This window comes from Mandrillus leucophaeus, unplaced genomic scaffold, assembly GCF_000951045.1.
Source record: "Mandrillus leucophaeus isolate KB7577 unplaced genomic scaffold, Mleu.le_1.0 Scaffold85, whole genome shotgun sequence".
NCBI lineage: Eukaryota > Metazoa > Chordata > Mammalia > Primates > Cercopithecidae > Mandrillus > Mandrillus leucophaeus.
This window is the reverse complement of record NW_012109252.1, coordinates 2,229,672-2,251,576: the sequence shown is the minus strand read 5'-3', so window position 1 is coordinate 2,251,576 and position 21,905 is coordinate 2,229,672. Positions and strand designations below refer to the sequence as shown.

The window sequence follows — 21,905 nt, the reverse complement described above, 5'->3', positions numbered from 1 at the left end:
TACTTTTCAAGTGTGTATACAGAGGACTTACTATTACGAGTTTGAGGATGAGATTCATGCTCACAAATAGAGGCAAACATTTGAACTCCGAATCCAACCCATTCTCTTACTGTAAAAGTAAATGAAAGTGACTGGAACGTAACTAGTTAAAATCATGCCTACTTTAATATTATTTGTTTGTTAATCCAGTGATGGGAACTGCCATCTCTGTAGAAATCAGTGGGTAATTGAAAAATAGGTTATGCTTTTTAAAGAGTCTGTCGTTATGAGAGGTCTCAGTTAAGTGTGTTTAGAAGTGATCAGCTTGAACCTTATGCATGACTCGGGGACTGGAATTTATGATCTGGGTTAGAGTATGTTCTGGGGATGTGTTTGCTTGCCCATGGTTACTCATGAACTGAGGGGATAGCTTGGCAACTTGGTTAATCATCTTGGGAAAGAAAAACACTTCATACCGCCTGACTTGATTCGCCTTTTATAGGAGTATACTGGAGAAATGGTTGTAGAAACAGTATTTACAGCAAAAGGAGACAAATAATGTTCATTTTCAGCAATGTACCATTCACACTGTCCTGCCTTTCCCTCTAGAATTTTATTATTAATGGTAGAAATTTTTATATGAAATGGGACCAGGACCAGGCTAATATTTTCAGTCCTTAAATATCAAACTCATATGCTATTATCACTGTGATTTTACTTGTGAAATCATTCCTGTAATGTTTATTGTTTGAAAATGCAATGTGGAAATTGGGCTTCCAGAGTAACACTGTCCCCGCAAGAGGATATGAGAAGTGGTGGCTGCAGTCACGTGCAGTTCCTGTGGCTTTCCAGCATTTCATTTAGTGAAGGAATGCCCACACTAGACGTAGCACAGCCTCCTGTGGGGCCCCGGCAGCAAAGCCCCAGGTACTCCCTGTCACCTCACAACAAAATGCACGAAGAAACCTAAAGAATAAGAGAAAGGAATTAATACCAACCATTAAAGGATGTCCAGCCAACCTATTGTGGAAATATATAGAATAGTGTACACCATGTTTCTAAATAGTGATATCACATAGAAACACATACTAGAGGACCTGCCATGCCATGAGCCACGTTTTTGCTTTTGGGGGGCCGGTCCCTGGGGTGTGGAGCCGCTAGGGTTTGCACCCATGAAACAGAGAAAAGCCACACCCTCCAAGGCTTTGATTCTGGGACTGCTGCGGGGAGGGCAGAGGCATTGCTGAGACTGCCTGGCACCGGCGGATGCCCCAGGTAGGATCTTTTCGAATTCAAAGTGATGGTCTAAGTGTGCATCCAACGCTGTGTAGGAAAAAGGTTGGTGCAAAAATATTCCTGGTCATCCACCCGTTAAAAGAGTTAGATGAGGCTGGTGCCTTGATAACAGCTATCCACACTTCTCATGAAATTAACCCATATGCTGGGGCGTTTCCAAATGTCTGACTCATGAAATTAACCCATATGCAGGGGCCTTTCCAAGTGTCTGGAAAGGCAGTGGTGTCCTTTGGGGAAAATGTTATGCACGGAAGCCTGACCTTTTGCTCAGTTGACAGCAATCCCTTCTCTATTGCCAATCAAGGTTCATTTGGGATGCAGAGGAATGAGCTTGAACCTTCCTCCTTTTCCTTCCGGTTTTATTCTTCATCTTGGGAACAGCCCTCCACTCTGCACTGCTTCCTGCAGCTTTGTAGAGCTGGATTTGGAACTTCAGGATTTGGTTTCTGAGTCTGTGGAGGCACCGACTTCTCCAAGAAAATGAATGTTGTGGAAATCCTTTGGCTACTTAACTAAAACTCGTGACTGTATCAGTTTGGCTACAAATAAGAAATTAATCATCTGCTCTGTTTCTGCTAATTTCTGGTATCACTTCAGTAATTCTGGTAGCAACCATTGAATCTGTCAGTCACTTCCTGTAAACGATTTGGAAATAGGATGTTTGCAGCGTTCTTTTGTCTTCCTGAAGTCGAGAGAGATTCAAGACATAATCTCTTGTAAGAGCTTAGTAGAGCAAATGTAAGCAAAAGTGCATTTTTGTGTTCTTGTTAATTTTAGATGCTTTCCTAGCTTACAAAACGTTTTATTTTTGGGTTAAAAATCAATCAACTTTCTGATTTTCCCCCTTCTGCAATGTTATTATTCATAAGAAGATAACACGAGCTGAAAATGGAAATCTGCAGTTGTTTCAGTTGCCTTGAATTTCTTTCAGTGGCCACATCATTTCCACGTTTTCCACATCCGGGAGGAAGTCTGGGCTGTGCAGCCTTCAGGCACCCGGCACAGACACTGTGCTGGCTTCAGACACGCCAAGTGAATGGATTTGGATGGAACGCACATAAAACAGGAGACGGGTTCTCATGTGAGATCAAAGCTCCTCCAAAGCCTATTCAAGCTCTAAGCGATTCTCAAATGTTACCATTTATTAAAGGTACACTACACCTGTTGAAGGCCAAGTTCAGGCCAGCTGTTGTGATCTGCGTAATGTATTTATTAATGCTTGAGTTTTAAAATCCTGGGCATAAATAGTGCAGAGCCTTGTATGTCTGTCAGTTCATGCCGAGATGAAATAAATCATGCAGAAAGTGCCAGTGCTCCTGGCGTGCCTGGATTGCTTTTTTCTTTCTCCACAGCGGGTGTCTGATGAGGCGTTTTCTCCTGTGAATCAGGGATCCTAGCTCTGCACGCGGTACCCAGGGCTGACACCTCCCACCGTCAAGTGAGGAACTGCCCTCACCCGCTCCTGAAGCTCCCCCCGCACAGAGCTTCTAAGTTGGGGTGTCTCTTCCCACTCCCAGGTGCCTTGGATTCCTCGGTCTGCTCACGGGCCCCAGCGGGGGATCAGGGCACACCACATAGGGCCTCGGGAGCACCAGGGTGGGCGGCACAGGAGCACGTGGAAGCCGAGGTCGGCGCCTTGACTGTGGTTCGCGGGGAAGGCAGGTTGGGGCAGAGGGAGCCGCTTCACTGCACTGGTTTGAGTCCTTCCAGTGGGCTTTGTGCTGTCACGGTGGTCTCCAGTTGCCTGGTACTGGGCCCAGGGGTGATAAAGGGTGGGGCTTGTGTGTGAGAGTAGCTGAGGAGGGGTTGGGGGTGTGGACTCTGGCTGTTTGGTCTGGACATGAGCTCCCAGGCAAGCCCTTCCTATCTTTAAGAATGGGCTGACCCCAGGAGGACAGCCTGTCCCAGGCCTGGCCAGCAAGCTCTGTAAGATGCCAAAACATCACAAAATACAGAAAATGAAAGAAGTGGTCAGTAGGACTGCCAGGTGCAGTCCCCTGCCCTGGAGCGGGTTGGGATGTACCAGGGCAGACCGGTCACAGCATTAGGGCCATCCTGTGTCTTCCCCGGTGTCCCCTCCCCTTCCACCAGCAGCGCCGCCTCTATGAAAGTTCCCAGGTGCACTGGGGCTTGGGGGAACTAACGTAGAACACGTCCTCCCACCCATCCCCCGGGTGAGAACGCACTGAGAAACGGCTCACAAACCAGGCAGGTGGGACCCACAGCCACGGCCTCACCTGCAGGAGCTATGCCAGAGACCGGTACTGGGTTTGTTGCCACGTGGGCTTGTGAAGGCCACTCGAGTCAGTGCACACATTCCCCCACCCTAGGGTGTCAGATGCGCTCAGCTGCTCCCCCACCCCCCACAGGGTGTGAAATGCACTCAACCCCCACCCCAGGGGGTCAGATGCACTCAACCCCCACCCCAGGGTGTCAAATGCACTCAACCCCCACCCCAGGGGGTCAGATGCACTCAGCCCCCACCTACCCACAGGGTGTCAGGGCACCAGGACTCCTGGAGGATGCAGCTCCCAGAACGCCCTGTGAGTGAGCACAGAGCCGTGCTCCTGGGGCAGGTCTCACGGGAGAGCCCAGATGTGAGGGAGGGGCCGCTCCCCATGCTCCTCCCCTGGGGAGAAGGGGCTGAGGTAGGAGCTGCAGGGAGACTGAGACCAGGAGCCTTGGAAACTCCCTCCTCATGGAAACAGGCTTGGAGCCTCGTTCCCTGGGGACGCACCTGTCCTCTTGTGGCCATTCCACGTCCTGGAGGAGCATGGAGGTGCCTTTGCACGTTTCTGAGCCATTGGAGCTTGGAGATCACCCTCTGTCTTCAGATTGGGCTGAGTTCGGATTAGAATGTTAAATACGGGGCCCTGCACACAGGGTTGGGGTCTTCAGGACCCTGTGGCCTCCGGTGTCTCCAATGATAACCCCAAGGGTCAAGTGTGGGCCTCGAACCAGCTCGGCACAGGAGGGGTGGCCTTGAGCCCCATACCCACACTGGAAAAGGACATGGGCCTCGCAGGCTTATGGGGTTTGCGCTGAGGCAGCCCAGGGAGAAAGCGGTTCAGAGCAGATGAAAAGCGCCGCCAGGATGTGGGAGGAAGACGCTCCTTCCCGTCCCGTGTGCTTGGGCCTGGGCTGCGTGAACACTGCGGTGAGGGTGAGACCTGGTGCTCCTGCATGTCACCACCAGCCCACTCTCAGAGCAGATAAGGCAACGGCCATGATGACACCCAGCCATCGGGCCACCTGGGCTTCTCTCTTCCTCTGACCCCAAGACCCCCTCCTCCACCCTCACCTGGCTTCCTACCAAGAAAAACTTGGAGTTGAAAATTTGTAGACACAAACATTTCTCTTCTTTTTTGTGTGTTTGTGTTTTTGAGATGGGGTCACCCTCTGTCGCCCAGGCTGGAGGGCAGTGGTGCACTCTCAGCTCACTGCAGCCTTCAATTCCTGGGCTCAAGTGATCCTCCCATCTCAGCCTCCAGAGTAGCTGGTTCTACAGGTGCATGCCACCATGGGCAGCTAACTTTTTTTGTTTTTATAGAGATGGGGTCTCACTATGTTGCCCAGGCTGGTGTTGGACTCTTGGCCCTGAGCTGTCTTCCTGCCTCAGCCTCCCAAAGTACTGGGATTAAGGTGTGAGCCATTGCAGCTGGCCCAAACATTTCTATACGAAATTTGTACTCAACATGAGCCCGAACCGAGTGTTATTGTTCATTTGTGAGGGGTCTTGAAAAAATTATTTTTCTGCTTAAAATCTTTATTTTTCTGGGGGAAAAAAGGAATGCTGCTAAAAGTATATTCCTAAGCAAAGAGTGGAGACAGAAGCTCTCCAACCTGAAGTTTTTTATCTTAGTTTTTGTCATAGCATTTTCTTCTGTGGAAATAGAATTCTATTTGAACTTTCCTATGGTATTAACATTTCCCCGTGCTGAGCTTTAGGATTTTTATTATAAATTAGAATGGTTTTCTTAACTGAGTATTTTAAGTATTTTAAACCTGATATAACACCAGGAAACACATGGGCCTTTTAGACTGAGGCGATGAATCTTATAAATTGAGGCAACAGAAAGAAGTGAGAACAATTTGCAGAAGTCTAATATTCTCAGCAAGAAAGGGTGACTTTTCACCTCTTCAGACAAATGAAATTAAAGCTATTTGTCTGTCCCCAGCCCCCACTTTCTTTTTTAAACAGGGTCTCACTCTGTCACCCAGGCTGGAGTGCAGTGGCACAATCTTGGCTCACTGCAACCTCCGCCTCCCGGGTTCAAGCCTCCCGCCTCAGTCACCCGAGTAGCTTGGATTACAGGCGCACACCACCATGCCCGGCTAATTTTTGTATTTTCGGTAGAGACAGGGTTGCACTATGTTGGCCGGGCTGGTCTCAAACTGCTGACCTCGAGTGATCCGCCTGCCTCAGCCTCCCAAAGTACCGGGATTACAGGCATGAGCCTCCGCGCCCAGCCCAATTAAACCTATTTGTGCACAGAACAGCTGACTGTGCTCAGTTCCTCAAAGGTCACGAAGGAGGTGTGTTAAGGGCCTCCCTTCAGAGCCCATCTTGCTGGCGTCACCGTGTGTCATGCCTGTCCTTGGCCTTGGCACAGTGAGGCAGCCCTGCTGCTGGTGGGCCACGATGCGTGGCAAACACTTTAGAATGGGTTCTCAGGCCCAAACGGTGCCTCCAAACGCTTCAGCAGCAGAAACTGAATAGTTGAATGCACACAGCCGCGGGCCGATGAATTCATCATCCAGGCCTGCTCCCTGAGGGCTCCGGAGGGGGGGAGGGGGCCGTGGAGCCTCGGTCATCAATCCCCACACCTGAGAGCTCCGGAGGGCGGGAGTGGGTCGTGGAGCCTCAGTCATCAATCCCCACACCTGAGAGCTCCGGAGGGCGGGACTGGGTCGTGGAACCTTGTTCATCAATCCCCACACCTGAGAGCTCCGGAGGGCGGGACTGGGCCGTGGAGCCTGGGTCATCAATCCCCACAGCTGAGAGCTCTGGAGGGCGGGAATGGGTCGTGGAACCTTGTTCATCAATCCCCACACCTGAGAGCTCTGGAGGGTGGGAATGTGGAGCCTCAGTCATCAATCCCCACACCTGAGAGCTCCGGAGGGCGGGAATGTGGAGCCTCGGTCATCAATCCCCACAGCGTGGTCCTCAGTGGTGGTTGTGACTCAGTAGATAAAACGCTGAGGGTCGTTCACAGTTCATTATTGCAGCTCTGTTTTCTGCTGTCTGTATAGTTTGGGACAGGCCACTAAGCCTCATCAACGTTCTCAGCTTTGTATTCCTCAAATCTGGATCGGAGCAGGCCCCAGAGTGCTAATGAGATGGCTGTGTGGAGATAGCCATGGCAGCGTCCAGCCTCTGGGCCCAGAAGAGTCACTGCAGCTATTCCTTAAACATAGGGATTCTGTGTCCTGACATGAGAGATTCTCCCTGACTCCATCGTATCCTGGATGCAGCCAGAGATGTGCATTTTAACAGGGAATTCAGAGGTGAGTGCTCACATTGCCATGCCGTTAAAAATACTGTTGGAGGACCTCCCAGCAGGTGGCTGGATCTAAGTGCAGTTGGGATCACTCTCGGTGCAGAGCTCGCCAGGTGGTTGGTGTCCTCTCCACATGCTCTCCTGGCAAAAATTAGCCTGTGGTTATTAACTTGTATCACCCCAATAAGACTGTGGCTTGTCACAAACCCCATGTAGGATAAAAGAAGGCTTAGGCATTGAAAACAAACCCTCTTATAGTAAGAGAATCCCAAACAGTTCCCAAGAACTGCAATGTGAACAGCCTGACCCAACCACGGTGGGCTGAGAAAGCAGAGGCTCCATAGCACCTGAGGACCTCAGCCGCCCATCCTGACAGGTGCAAGTGGACACCTGTAATCCCAGCTGCTCAGGGGGCTGAGGCAGGAGAATCTCTTGAAACTGGGACGTGGAGGTTGCATTGAGCTGAGATTGCACCACTGCACTCCAGCCTGGGCTACAGAGCGAGACTCTGTCTCACAAATAATAATAATAATAATATTAATATATTATTTATATATAATATTATAATAATATAATAATAATCTGGCTGAAATCTCCTTCTTGTAACTTTGCCTGTCACAAATTCAGCTTTCCAGTCCAAAATGTACTTGAATTGAGGTCCCTGTGTTGTGAGTCACTGTGAGAGGATTTATGACTCTGTAAAGTGGGACACCCACGCTTAAGACGCTTACAGAGAGTGACAGAGGCGATGAGCTCTCAGTGAAAGAAAGTGGAGGGGAGTCCTCTAATACTTACACGCAGCCGGGAGCCCGTAAGGACACAGAGAAGCAAGCCTCCAGCTGCTGGAACAGATGTCCCCAGCTCTGAGAAGCCACACAAACGTCCTGTGTTCTCACTCACGTCGTCTTTGCTTGTAATCTAAGTATCATTCTTGCATGCATGACTGTCATTTCTAGGCTCACAAAGCAGATGATTAAGAGCAGAAATGCAGTGGCCACAGGCACACAGCAGGTTGTCCCGAGACGAGCCAGCGACAGGAGGAGAGGGAAAATGGCAGCTGTGGGTCCGGAAGGCAGAGCAGTATTTACTCTTGGCATCCAGTTCTGTTCTTTGGTAAAGTTTTAAGGGCAGGAGGTTGATAATAGTATTATCATGTTAACTGCAAGTCATAAGACATCAAATTCTTTTTAGCCTTCTTTGATTGTGAGCCAAAGAAGACTATTTTTCAGACCAGTTTTAGGCTCACAGCTAAATTGAGAGGAAGGTTCAGAGTTCCCATAAGTTGCCTGCCCCCAACACGTATAGTGTAAACCCCACTGTAAACACCCTCACCAGAGTGGGGCATTTTTACATCAATGAACCTACACCTCATCACCAGCCAGAGTACACAGTTTACATAAGGGCTCACTCTTGGTGTTGTGAGTTCCATGGGGTTGGACAAATGTGTAATGACATGGATCGGCTGCAGCATTGCCAGAGTTCAATGATAAGATCACATCATCTGCACACAAATTCAAATGAGAATTTGACTTCTTGCGTTCCAATTTGGATGTCCTTTATTTCTTTCTCTTTTTTGATTGTTCTAGCTAGGACTTCCAGTAGTATGTTGAATAACAATGGTGAAAGTGGGCATCCTTGGCCAGGTGTGGTGGCTCACACCTGTAATTCCAGCACTTTGGGAGGTCGAAGAGGGTGGATTATTTGAGGTCAGGAGTTCAAGACCAGCCTGACCAACATGGTAAAACCCCATTTCTACCAAAAGTACAAAACTTAGCCAGGCATGGCGGTGGGCACCTGTAATCCCAGCTACTTGGGAGGTTGAGGCAGGAGAATTATTTGAACCCAGGAGGCAGAGGTTGCAGTGAGCTGAGATTGCACCATTGTACTCCAGCCTGAGTAACAGAGTGAGACTCCATCTGAAAAAAAAAAAAAAAAAAGGGCATCTTTGTCGTGCTCCAGATCTTCATGGAAACGCTTTCAGTTTTTCCACATTCAATGTGATACTAGCTGTGGGTCTGTCATCTATGGCTTTTATTGTGTTGAGATATTTTCCAACTATACCCAGTTTTTTGAGAGTTGTAATCATGAAGAATGTTGAATTTTATCAAATACTTCTTCGGCATCAATTGAAATGATCACATGGATTGATTTGCCTACCAGAAACCATCCTTGCATCCCTGGGATAAATCCCCCTTAGTCATGTTGAATGTCTTTTTAATATATTCAATTTGGCTTGCTAGGATTTGGTCGAGGATTTTTACATCAAGGTTCATTGGGGCCTGTAGTTTCTTTTTTCGGTATGTCTTTGTCTGGTGTTTGTATCAGGGCAATACTGGCCTTGTGGAATGAGTTTGGAATGAGTTTGGAAGTTTTCCCTTCTCCTTTATTTTTTGGAATAGTTTGAAGAGGACTGGTATCAGTTCTTTGTTAAATGTCTGGTAACATTCTGCAGTAAAGCCATCTGGTCCTGGGCTTTTCTTTGCTGGGATTTTTATTATGGCTTCAATCTTGTTTTTTGGTTTTTTTTTTTTTTTTTTTTTTTTGAGATGGAGTCTCGCTCTGTCTCCCAGGCTGGAGTGCAGTGGCGGGATCTCAGCTCACTGCAAGCTCCGCCTCCCGGGTTCCCGCCATTGTCCTGCCTCAGCCTCCTGAGTAGCTGGGACTACAGGCACCGCCACCACGCCTGGCTAGTTTTTTGTATTTTTAGTAGAGACTGGGTTTTACCATGTTAGCCAGGATTGTCTCGATCTCCTGACCTTGTGATCCACCCGTCTCGGCCTCCCAAAGTGCTGGGATTACAGGCGTGAGCCCCTGCACCTGGCCTGGCTTCAATCTTGTTACTTGTCATTGGTCTGTCGGGTTTTGGATTTCTTCATGGTTCAGTCTTGGTAAGTTGTGCATCTCTAGGAGTTTACCCATTTCTTCTAGCTTTTCCAATTTATTGGCATATAGTTGCTCCTAGAAGCCTCTAAAGACCTTTTGAATTTCTGCAGTAATGGTTGAAATGTCTCCTTTTTCCTCTCTGATTTTATTTATTTGGGTCTTCTTTCTCTTTTCCTAAGTCTGGCCAAAGGTTTGTAGATTTTATCTTTGCAAGTAGAAAACACTTTCCTTTTTTTAGCGGGGGGAATGTGGGAAAGAGTCTCGCTCTGTCACCCACGCTGGAGTGCAGTGGTGTGATCTCGGCTCACTGCAACCTCCGCCTCCTGAGTTCATGCCATTCTCCTGCCTCAGCCTCCCAAGTAGCTGGGACTACAGGTGCCTGCCACCACACCCAGCTAATTTTTAATATTTTTAGTAGAGATTGGGTTTCACCGTGTTAGCCAGGATAGTTTCAGTCTCCTGACCTCATGATCCACCCGCCTCGGCCTCCCAAAGTGCTGGGATTACAGGCATGAGCCACCGCGCCCGGCCAAAAAAACTTCATTTTGTTGATGTTTGGTATTGTTTTCTTCATTTCAGTTTCATTTTTTTCTGCTCTGATATTTATTTTCTTTTATTAATTTTGAGTTTGGTTTGCTTTTGGTTTTCTAGTTCTTTAAGATGCATTGTGAGGTTGTTTGAGGTTTTTCTACCTTTTTGATGTAGCTATACATTTTCCTCTTAGTACTGCTTTTGCTGTATCCCATAGGTTTTGGTATGTTTTGTTTCCATTATTATTTGTTTCAAGACATTTTTCAGTTTCCTTCTTAATTTTTTCATTGACCCACTGGTGATTCAGGCAGATATTTAATTTCTCTGTGTTTGTATAGTTTCCAAAATTCCTCTTGTTATTGATTTCTAGTTTTATTCCATTGTCATCAGAAAAGTTACTTGATATAATTTCGTTAAAAAAATTTTTTGGACTCATTTTGTGACCTAACATATCGTCTATCCTTGAGAATGATTCATGCGCTGAAGAGAAGAATGTGTATTCCGCAGCTCTTGGGTGAAATGTTCTGTAAATAACTGTTAGATCCATTCGGCTTATAGTGCAGATGAAGTCTGATGTTTCTTTTTTGATTTTCTGTCTAGATGCTGTCTGATGCTGAAAACAGGGTACTGAGGTCCAGCTATTATTGTGTTTGGGTTTATCTCTCTCTTTAGCTCTAATAATATTTTCTTTATATATCTAGGTGCTCCAGTTTCAGGTGCATATATATTTATAATTGTTATATCTTCTTGTTCAACTGACTCCTTTGTCATTATGTAATGACCTTCTTTGTCTCTTTTTATAGTTTTAGTCTTGAAATTTATTTTGTCTGATGTATGCGTAGCTATTCCTGCTCTTTTTTTGATTTCTGTTTGCATGGAATATCTTTTTCCATCTCTTTATTTTCAGTAGTGTGTTTCTTTATAGGTGAAGTGTGTTTTTTAAAGGCAACAGATCATTGAGTCTTGGTTTTTTAGTCCATTCACCACCCTATGCCTTTTGATGGGTGAATTTAGACCATTTATATTCAATATTATTATTGATAAGTAAGGACTTACTCCTGCTATTTTATTATTTGTTTTCTGGTCTTCCTTTCCTTCATTTTTTCCTTCCTGTGTTCTTTTTAGTGAAGGTGATTTTCTCTGGTAGTATGTTTTAATTTCTTGCTTTTTGTGTTTTTTTCTTTTTTTTTTTTTTTGGTATCCATCGTATATTTTTTGATTTGAGATTACCATGAGGCTTGCAAATAATTCCTTATAACTCATTACTTTAAACTGATGACAACTTAACATTGATTGTATAAACAGCCAATGTAACCAACAAAGAGAAAACTCATAAAAACCCTACACTTTAACTTTGTCCCCTTGCTTTTAAACTTTTTAGTATTTCTATTTATATCTTGTTGGACTATCTATGTCTTGAAAAGTTGTTATAGTTATTATTTTAATTGGTTCATCTTTTAGTCTTTCTACTCAAGATATGAATAGTTTACCCATCACTATTATAGTGTTAATATTCTGTGTTTTTCTGTGTATTTACTATTACCAGTGAGTTTTGCACCTTCTGATGATTTCTTATTGCTCATCAGTCTCCTTTTCTTACAGATTGAAGAACTTCTTTTAGTGTTTCTTATAAGACAGGTTTAGAGTTTATGATTTTTTGTCTGGGAAAGCCTTTGTTTCTCCTTCATGTTTGGAGGATATTTTCACTGCATATGCTATTTTAGGATAAACTTTTTTCCTTAAGCACTTTAAGTATATCATGCCACCCTCTACTGGCCTATGAAGTCTCCACTGAAAAGTCTGCTTCGAGATGGATTGAAGCTCCACTGTACGTTATTTGTTTCTTTTATCATGCTGCTTTTAGGATCCTGTCTTTATCCTTGAACTTTAGGAGTTTGATTATTAAATGCCTTGAGGTGGCCTTATTTGGGTTAAATCTATTTGGTATTATATAACCTTCTTGTACTTGAATATTGATATCTTTATCTAGATTTGGAAAGTTTTCTGTTATTATCCCTTTGAATAAACTTTCTACTCTAACCTCTCTCTCTCTATCTCCTCTTTAAGGTCACTACTTCTTAGATTTGACCATTTGAGGCTATTTTCTAGATCTTAGAGGTGTGCTGAGTTCTTTTTTATTTTGTCTCCTCTGACTGTGTATATGCAAATAGCCTGTCTTCAAGCTCACTAATTCTTTCTTCTGCTTGGTCAATTCTGCTGGTGAGAGGCTCTAATGCATTCTTCAGTATGTCAATTGTATTTTCAGCTCTAAAATTTCTGCTTGTCTTTTTAATTATTTCAATCTCTTTGCTAAATTTATGATAGGATTCTGAATTCCTTCTCTGTGTTATTTTGATTTTCTTTGAGTTTCTTCAAAACGGCTATTTTGAATTCTTTTTCTGAAAGGTCATATACCTCTGTCTCTGCAGGGTTGGTCCCTGGTGCCTTATTTAGTTTGTTTGGTGAGGTCATGTTTTCGTGGATGGTCTTGATGCTTGTGGATGTTGATCAGTGTCTGGGCATTGAATAATTAAGTATTTATTGTAGTGTTCATGGTCTGAGCTTGTTTGTACCTGTCCTTCTTGGGAAGGTTTTTCAGGTATTCTAAGGGACTTGGGTATTAGAATTTAAGTTTTCAGTCATTGCAGCCATATCTTCATTAGGGGGCACCCCAAGCCCAGTCATGGTGTGGCTTTTGCAGACGTGTAGAGGTACTGCCTTGGTGGTCTTGGAAAAGATCCAGAAGAATTCTCTGGATTACTAGGAAGAGACTCTTGTTCTCTTCCCTTACTTTCTCTGCGTGCAGAGCTTCCTGTAGCTTGGGGAAGAGTGACTCAAGCATCCCTCTGGTCACCACCACTGGGATTGTGCCAGGTCAGACCTGAAGCCAGTACGGGACTCACACAAAGCCCATGGTGACCACTGACTGGCTACTGCCTAGTTTGCTCAAGGCCCTACGACTCTACAATTAGCAGGTGGCAAAGCCAACCTGGGCTTCTTTCCTTCCCTTTAGGGCAGTGAGCTCCCCCTAGCCCTGGGCAGGTCCAGAGAAACCGTTTGTGAGTCAGGGACAAGGGTTGGAAACCTTAGGAATCTACCTGGTGCTTTATTCCACTGCAGCTGAGCTGGCATCCAAGCTACAAGACAAGGTCCTTCCCACTCTTCCCTCTGATTTTCACAGGCAGAGAAGTCTCTCCCCATGGCCACCATTGCTCCCAACCTGCAACAAGTACTGCCTAGCTGCTGTCAATGTGCACTCAAGGCCCAGGGGCTCTTTAGTGAGTGTGTGATGAATGCTGGCCAGCCTAGAACTCTCCTTTCAGGGCAATGGGCTCCCCTTTGGCCCAGGGCAGGTCCAGAAATGCTGTCCAGGAGCCAACGCCTAGGACTGGGGACCCCAAGAGCCTGCTTGGTGCTCCACCCTACTGTGGCCAAGATGGTACCAAGACAGAGTACCTGTATTCTTCCCTCTCCTTTTCTCAAGCAGAAGGAGCCTCTCCTCCTTGCCATCACAGCCTGGAATGTGCTGGGTCACACCTGAAGAGTCTCACCCAAGTCTTAGAGTCTTACCCAAGGCCCCTGGCATGTACTACCTGGCTACCGCTGCTGATTATTCAGGGCCCAAGGGCTCTTTAGTCAGCAGGTGATGAATCCTGCCAGGACTGGGTTCTTCTCTTCAAGACACTGGATTGCCTTGTGGCCCAGTGTGTGTCTAGAAATGTCATGCAGGAGCTAGGGCCTGGAATGAGGGCCTCAGGACTCTGTGCCCTGTTCTACTGTGGTTGACCAGGTATCCAAGTTGCAAGACAAAGGCCTCCTCCGTTTTCCCTCTTCTCTCCTCAGGGGAAGGACGAAGTCTCTCCTGGAGCTGTGGGCTGTGCTGCCGGGGGTAGGAGAAGGGGTTGCACAAGCACTCCCTCGGCTGCCCTGGCGGATATCTCACTGGGCCACGTGTCCCCCAAGTCCACTGACTCTGAGCTCAGCACAGCACCAGGGCTTGCCCAGGAGTTGCTGTCCTTGTGGTCTAGGGTGCTTTTTAAGTTTATTTGGGACTCCAAGCACAGAACCCATGGCAAAGGTTCTGACCACTGGGATGGGTGATTCCCAGTGTTGCTTTCCACTGTGACAGGGCAGCCAGGTTTCCTGGGATGCACCAAGCCTCTTGGATATAATGCCTATCTAACTACACTGTGATGCCAGGTCATGTTTCCACAAGGCTGTGTGGGGCACACCCCACAGCCCTCGGCACACAGTGTCCTGCCACAATTCTCACCAACACTTGCTTTGATGCAACTTTTCCATTTGTCTCCATCAGATAGGGAACTAAAATCTCTTGTTTTAATTTGCATTTCTCTGCCACCCTGTGGGATTGAAAGTGCCTTCATTTATTGATTAACCACTCACTTCTGTGACCAGCCCATTTAACTTCTGTGTATTTTTTCTTTGTTGTTTTCTGTGGATTTATAATTTCTTATAGATTTAGATATTACCATTTTGTTTATTTTAGAAATGTTAAATATATTCTTCCACATAACTGTTAGCATTTTTTGGTGGGATATTTTATTGAATAATAATCCTTAACTTGAATATCATTGAACATCAAATCCAATCCTTTTTTTCCTGATGGTTTCTCTTTTTGGGGTTAATCATTAATCCGTTAACAATGAAAATGTTTAATATTTGTTAATAACAGTATGTAATATGTAAACTCCCTGATCTCTTAATTTACTGTCAAGTTTTCTTATAAGAGGAAATAAGAATAGCTTTTATATAAGAAACTCTGCCTCTGAGCGTGTTCTCTTATGTAGGTGTACAAGCCTCTATTTAAGTTAATACACAAGTCATCAAGAAAGTGCCATGTGCTACAATGGGAAGTTTTGGGGAGCCTGACAGCTTACAGTGAGGGCACCTGGAGGAAACCCCAGTGGCCTCACATCTGCAAGTGAGAGAGAGCTGTGCTCTGACTGAAGAGAAGTGTCATAAAAAGATGAAGCCGGCCGGGCACGGTGGCTCACGCCTGTAATCCCAGCACTTTGGGAGGCCGAGGCGGTGGATCATGAGGTCAGGAGATTGAGGCCATCCTGGCTAACACAGTGAAACCCTGTCTCTACTAAAAAAAAAAAAAAAATACACAAAATGAGCTGGGCATGGTGGCGGGCGCCTGTAGTCCCAGCCACTCGGGAGGCTGAGGCAGGAGAATGGCGTGGGCCCGGTAGGCGGAGCTTGCAGCAAGCCGAGATCGTGCCACTGCACTCCAGCCTGGGTGACAGTGCAAGAGTCCATCTCAAAAACAAACAAACAAACAAAAAAACGAAGCCTTTTATTGTAGGAGGGACGTCAAATGAGCACCTGAAGAAGTGAATGCAAACCTGAAGTTTCGTTAGAATTGAGCATGTTTCCTTGCACTTACATGTGGCCTTCAAAAGACAAAACCAAAAACAGGAATCAGGAAAAGGAATCAAAATTGGACACTACACAGGACTGTCAAAACCTAAGCCATAACCGAGAAGTGGTGTCGAATTAGGATACACTTGAGAAACGGGGGGTGTGAAAGACAGTTGTCTGTGAGAGATGCTAAACAATAAACAGCCCCAGGCGTATAAAACACCTTTCCGAGTCACAGAACAAAGCATCTTCTATGAAAGGTGCAGGCTGGATGTCACAGCCTCTTCTTCCCCCAAAGCCTGTAAAATGAGATCAGTTTTAAACTCGGAATTGAACATTTTCACACAATTTAGGTATCAGCTATCACAGCAGGAGACTTCAAAATAATTTTGCACATTCACAGCCTTTATAGCTAATCCTGTGAGCACCTAGGTGTGTGGCCTGCATACTTGTGAAGAATTGTCACAGTAATTTCCAGCTCCTGAACGTACTTTGCCCAAAACCGGGCTTCCAACCTTGACACATTTATTCCACCCATTAAACACCTGTGTGCTCACAAAGACATCTCGGGAGCTGTCGTCCCTCCACCAAATCACAGGCTCGGGGGGGACAGTGTGAGCTTCCTGGACTTTGAAGCAGATCGAGTAGCTCGGTTGTGGGGAGGAACTTAGAGAAGAGTGAGATTAAAATGTGAAGCCATTTGTTTTTCTGAAAAGTTGATGTTACCCTTTGCAGCACAGTCTTCTAATTTCTCCTGCCTCCACGGCATAATTTGGAAAATCTTGAAAACATCAAATAGTCCTAATGTAACTGACCTTACATACACAATCTAAGAAAAAATGTAATCTATCAAAAAGATACATCATGTCCATTAGCAACATCGCCATGTCGTATCATCCCTGAAATACGTGCAGAAGCCAAAACAGACACATTTTCTCTTTGGTTTTAGACGACAGGCCCCGCTGGAGTCATAATATAGGACAACTTGGTACAAAATCTGTTCCATTAAGGTTACCCTTATCCTTCAGATGAATTTCCTGGCAGTTTTGAGGGCAAGCATCGTTCCCTTTCCAGCTAAATAGCTGCTCAACAGCTGTTGCTATTTGGAAGATGTTTACTCCTAGAACTGCTCTGTAGTTTTGTGGTTCACATGGTGTCTTAGCCCTGCGGACACGGTGGTGCTGTGTGTGGCTCTAACGTCAAATTCCATCCTGACTGAGGAATGAACCACAGGCCTTGTGCTTTCATGACGGTCCCCTCCGAGGGGACAGAGTGCCACAGAGTCACCTAGAAACAGCCTGGACGGGCACAGATAGCAAGACGCGCCTGCGCAGCCGGGGACTCTCCTAGCAGGGCGGGGCCCAGCCAGCAGGGAGTCAGTCCTCAGCCTGCGGAGGCGCTGGGCACCGGACACTGATGCAATAAAAGCACTTCACATTTTCTATGGAAATCGGCTTTGGCAATTTCCGTTTGTTTTCTTTTTCTGCTGTTCTGCCGCCTCCCAGGCCCTTTCCTTGGGAGGATTTGCAGAAAGGACGTCTCTGGCGAGCTTTGTACCCCAATGCTTCCCCCCACCTCCCCGTCACAGATCCCCCTCTGTGCAAACAGAGACGCAGAACATAGAACAGAGGGTGCCCATTGTCTTCCCCTGTGTGCGGAAGGGACGGGGACCAGGGCTCGAGGACAACAGCCCATTCTCTGCACCGTCCAGACCTTGGAACCCACTCCCTGCCTCCCCCATGGCACTCAGGGAACACATTGGAGAAACTCTTAGTGGTCTCTGCTGTTTAAAGAGGTCCTCGCAGTGAAGTAAAGAACATTAAGATGTTAATTCCTTATACTTTTTAACTATTCAAGGATTTCCTTTGAAGTTCCTTTCTGTGTTCTTTTGAAAAGGTCAAGCTATGGGGCTGAGTGATTTGTAGCTGGAGTTGTGGACTCGTTCTGTGACCCTGGACCCTTAGGCATGGCTGGGCCTTTCTGCCTCACTCTGTGTCTCTGACTCCTCTGTCTAGTTAAATGTTTAATCAACATACGTGGCACAATCCAAATGCCTCCCTGTTTGTCGTTTGGGTTGAGTGCATCAGATATTTGGATTCTGGGTTGGGATGGATAATATCAAAGCGTTTGCAGAGGTCATTCTTTCAGCTGGCACTGAGCTACGGGTGTACAGCAGGGCAGAGATGAATCAGCACCCAGCTCCAGCTGTGCAGCCCGGGCAGAGATGAATGAGATGCAGTCGCGGCTCATCCCACTGTCAGGGGGGCCGGGACCTGAAAATGACCCCATCTGTTGAGGCCCGGCAGGCATGAGCTGCTGGCAAGGGTGGCACCAGAGTTTGGGATGGAGCTGGGTTGAGAGGACCTAGGGAAGGCATCCTGGAGGAGGCCAAGCCGACAGAGCCTGGGACACCAGGGGCTATGGGCGGGGACCAACCTGGCAGGTTTGAGGTGAGGAGGATGGCTGAGGCTGGGGGCCTGGAGTGGGCATCTGTGGAGATGCCAGGTGGGCTGAGAGGGAGGAAGGACAGTGGGGCCCAGCGAGGCTTACCTGGTGGGTGCTGCACTGTGTGTGCAGCCACCAGGCTTGGAAGGACCATCGCCAGCTGGGCCAGAGCACTAGGGACCTACTCAATGCCATGGATGTATTGGAGGGGGGTAGAACCAGGGCTACCTCTAGGCAACAGTGCTCCACGCCCTGGCACCTACAGCCAGGGGTCAGGGCCTGGGCAGCGCTCGCCTAGCTGACATGAGTGAGCTCTGTTCTCCTGCACCCAACCCACGGGGGCTCCATGCTCCTGCACCCGACACACATGGGCTCCGTGCTCCTGCTGAGGCAGTGCTGGGTGTCCGCACTGATCAAGGCCAAGGTAGAGGAGGTGTCCCATGGGAGGCCTGCAGGTCCCAGGAGGGTGGAATCGAAGCAGCCAGCCTGAGCCCAGGGCGGAGGCTCTCCTTCCCAACGGGGGCAGGACCCAGAGGGAGAGTGAGGCCACAGAGGCAGGTCCTGACCAGGCCCCTGGAAGGCAGCAGTGTGCTGAGAGGCTTCCTTGAGAAAGAGTGGAGGCCCCGGTGACCACGGCCTCATGACTGCTGAGGGACAGGGCCAGAGTCTTCTTCCTAACTGCTCCCCTCTCCCTTTCTCCATTTCCCCATAAACCCTTGAAACAGAGGAGCCTGTGTGTGCGTGTTTGTCCTTGGGGCCACCGAGAAGTGGCAGCAGAGGGTCCTGCCCTCCACAAGGCACAGGAGCAGGGACCATGAGTGACCTGGGAACACTGGCCCCGGGCTCCCTGACTCCCTCTGTCTGCCCCGGCCTCCACTTTAAGTCACACCCAACAGTCGTGAGATGTCGGTGTTTCTGTTGCTAGACATTCCTGTTGCTGTGCAGCAGCTGGGGGTGGGACAAAGGACTCTGTCTTCTAATTTTCAAAATGCAAAGCAAACCACATGTGGACCCTCAGGAGGAGCTGCCTTTCCTCCCGCTCCGTGGCTCCTCCCGCTTTGTGCCTCCTCCCATCTGACAGCTCCCCCAGCCTGCTGGGCACTGAGTCCTCTGCCGTGGGGGTTGCCGGTGCCACTTCCCCTCTCCACAGCCGTGCAGTGCCTGGCTCAGCTCAAGTTCACAGCCCTTTCAGCTGGTGTACCCGTGGACACCCGCCTGGTCACAGTGGGATATGCAGCTGGCAACCTGCTCCAGCCATCCTGCAAGTCACTGTGAACGCCCTCAGGCTCCAACGGCAAAGCCACTGGTCGGAAAGAGGCTGGGCTCCTGCGCACCCGCCAGCGATGGCTGCCCTTGTCCATCCTGTTCCCTGAAGGGGAGCGGCTGCTGGAGGGTGAAGCTGCTATGGTTTGAGGGTGAAGCCACTGGTTTGATCCCTCCGCCCGCATCGCAGTTGATTCACCAGCCACAGAAGCACAGGGGAGTCAAGAATGGGAAGGACAGAAATGGTTCCTGACCACGCGAGCTGGAGGTTGAGTGGGATGGTCTAAAAATCGACTGACTAGTAAATGGGTGAATTAGCATACTGATGAATGCGTATCGATCCATTTTTCTGAAAATGAAATGTTTTTATCATCAGTTTTGATTGATGATGAGATTATATAAGCAATTACTCAGAATGATTACAAGTCGTAATTAGGCTGGGAAGGGAGCGTGAAGGGTGCTGTGCTGGAGACCGGATCGGGGGCAGCCCCGCGGGAGCTGGGCAGGGTTGGAGCCTCTGCAGGGAGGAGGACGGAGCCTTCCCAGGGCCACGGGCCGGGAGGGAGAGGCGGCCGGGCTGGGTCAGAGCGAAGGAGAGGGGGGCACTGGGCGCTGCTCTCAGAAAGGCGCAGTGACAGGAGGCCGTTTCTGGGTCTGGATTCTCACCGTAGAACAAGACGCTGGAACACAGTGCTCAACACGGGCCTCCTGCTCTGAGAAGATGGGGTTCCGACTGCGGCTTCGGGGTCTCCGAAATCTGCCCATCAGCAGGCACCGCACGTCCAAGGCCAGGACCGCATCCCACACCGCCACCTGCTGGTGAGCGGGAACATGACGTCTCGGGGCCAAATGTGAAGAACACGTTCAGGATATTGAATTAGAGAAATATCAAACTCTTTTAAATTCCATCACAGCTACCAAAACCAAACTGGGGATGTAAAGAATTTTTCAGCACATTGTATACTATTTAAATTGCACACACACAATAAAGGCTTGCTAGAGAGCCGAAATGCATTTTTATTTTCAAACATAATGCATGTTGTATGATGAATGAAATCATATCGTGATTGTGCTAATCACAGGACACACTGCAGGCCCCCTTCATGTGAGCCTACTGTGGTGTCCTATGTACATTCAAGTTTGATCAGTTAATAGTCACTATAGGCCGGGTGTGGTGGCTCACACCTGCAATCCCAGCACTTTGGGAGGCTGAGACAGGTGGATTCCTCGAGACCAGTCTGGCCAACATGGCGAAACCTGGTCTTTACTAAAAATACAAAAAATTAGCTGGGTATGGTGGGGCAAGCCTGTAATCCTAGCTACTTGGGAGGCAGAGGCAGGAGAATCGCTTGAACCCGGGAGATGGAGGTTGCAGTGAGCTGTGATTGCACCACTGTGCTCCAGCCTGGGTGACAGAGTGAAACTGTCTCAAAACAAAAAACAAACAAAAAAAAGTCACTGGCCGGGCATGGTGGCGTTATATACTATATATTATTTATATGTGTACATATATTATGTATATATATTATTTATGGGTGTGTGTATGTGTGTGTGTGTGTATATATATATTAAAAAGTCCTGAGATGGGCCAGGCGCGGTGGCTCCCGCCTGTAATCCCAGCACTTTGGGAGGCTGAGGCGGGCGAATCACGAGGTCAGGAGATCGAGACCATCCTGGTTAACACGGTGAAACCCCATCTCTACTAAAAATACAAAAAACTAGCCGGGCATGGTGGCGGCGCCTGTCGTCCCAGCTACTCGGGAGGCTGAGGCAGGAGAATAGCGGGAACCCGGGAGGCGGAGCTTGCAGTGAGCCGAGATCAAGTCACTGCACTCCAGCCTGGGCGGCAGAGTGAGACTCCGTCTCAAAAAAAAAAAAAAAAAAAAAGGTCACTATAATGAGTGAGCCTAGTGGATTCTACTGACCAACAGGAGCCTTGAGCCTTTTGGAAAATCTCAAATTTTATTTGTATACATATAAGCATGGCGAAAACTGCAGTCTTTCCTTACATTTTCAAATGTTTTGGAAGCGTCTGCTTTACAAATTTTTATTTAGATTTTCCATTGTAAGTTCATCTATGCCATTGTGACTTCATTGGTTTAAAATGCTATTTTGCAAAGGACCTTGCTTTGTTAGGTGGATGGGGAGGTTCTGGTGGCTTTATGCTGCACGCTCTGTGAGGGTGGAGGCATGACACTGAGCTGGGCCAACACAAACTGGCGTGATTCGAAGCTTTGCTTCGCTGCATAGTAAACTTTCTGTGTCAAGCTGCAGGGTTACTGCAGGATTTTAGAGCCATGTTTGAAACCTGTCCACAGAGCTCAAAGCAGGCTGGCAGAAGGAAATCATATCGTTTATCAGACAGGCCAGAGGCATCCCAGAGCGGGGTCCCTCTGTAGCCAGTTTAGGAATGTCGCTTTCCAAGTGACAAGTCAGTGGGCTGGGGGTCTCGTCAGGGATTGTAACTTGCACGTGCACTCCTACCTCACACTCCCATCCCTCAGTGTCTTTTTTTTTTTTTTTTTTAAGAGTCTTGCTCCTGTTGCACAGGCTGGAGAATAGTGGCGTGATCTTGGCTCACTGCAACCTCCGCCTCCCAGGTTCAAATGATTCTCCTTCCTC

The 21,905-nt window shown here is 47.7% G+C and overlaps 1 long non-coding RNA gene across 1 annotated transcript; it reads left to right on the top strand.

Annotated features, from left to right (window-relative positions):
- The first annotated feature begins 1,714 nt into the window (after positions 1-1,714).
- On the top strand, positions 1,715-2,590 carry LOC105530872. The gene is made up of 2 exons (XR_001004701.1): positions 1,715-1,761; positions 2,207-2,590. It is a non-coding gene; the product is annotated as an uncharacterized LOC105530872 (long non-coding RNA).
- Positions 2,591-21,905: the final 19,315 nt, after the last annotated feature.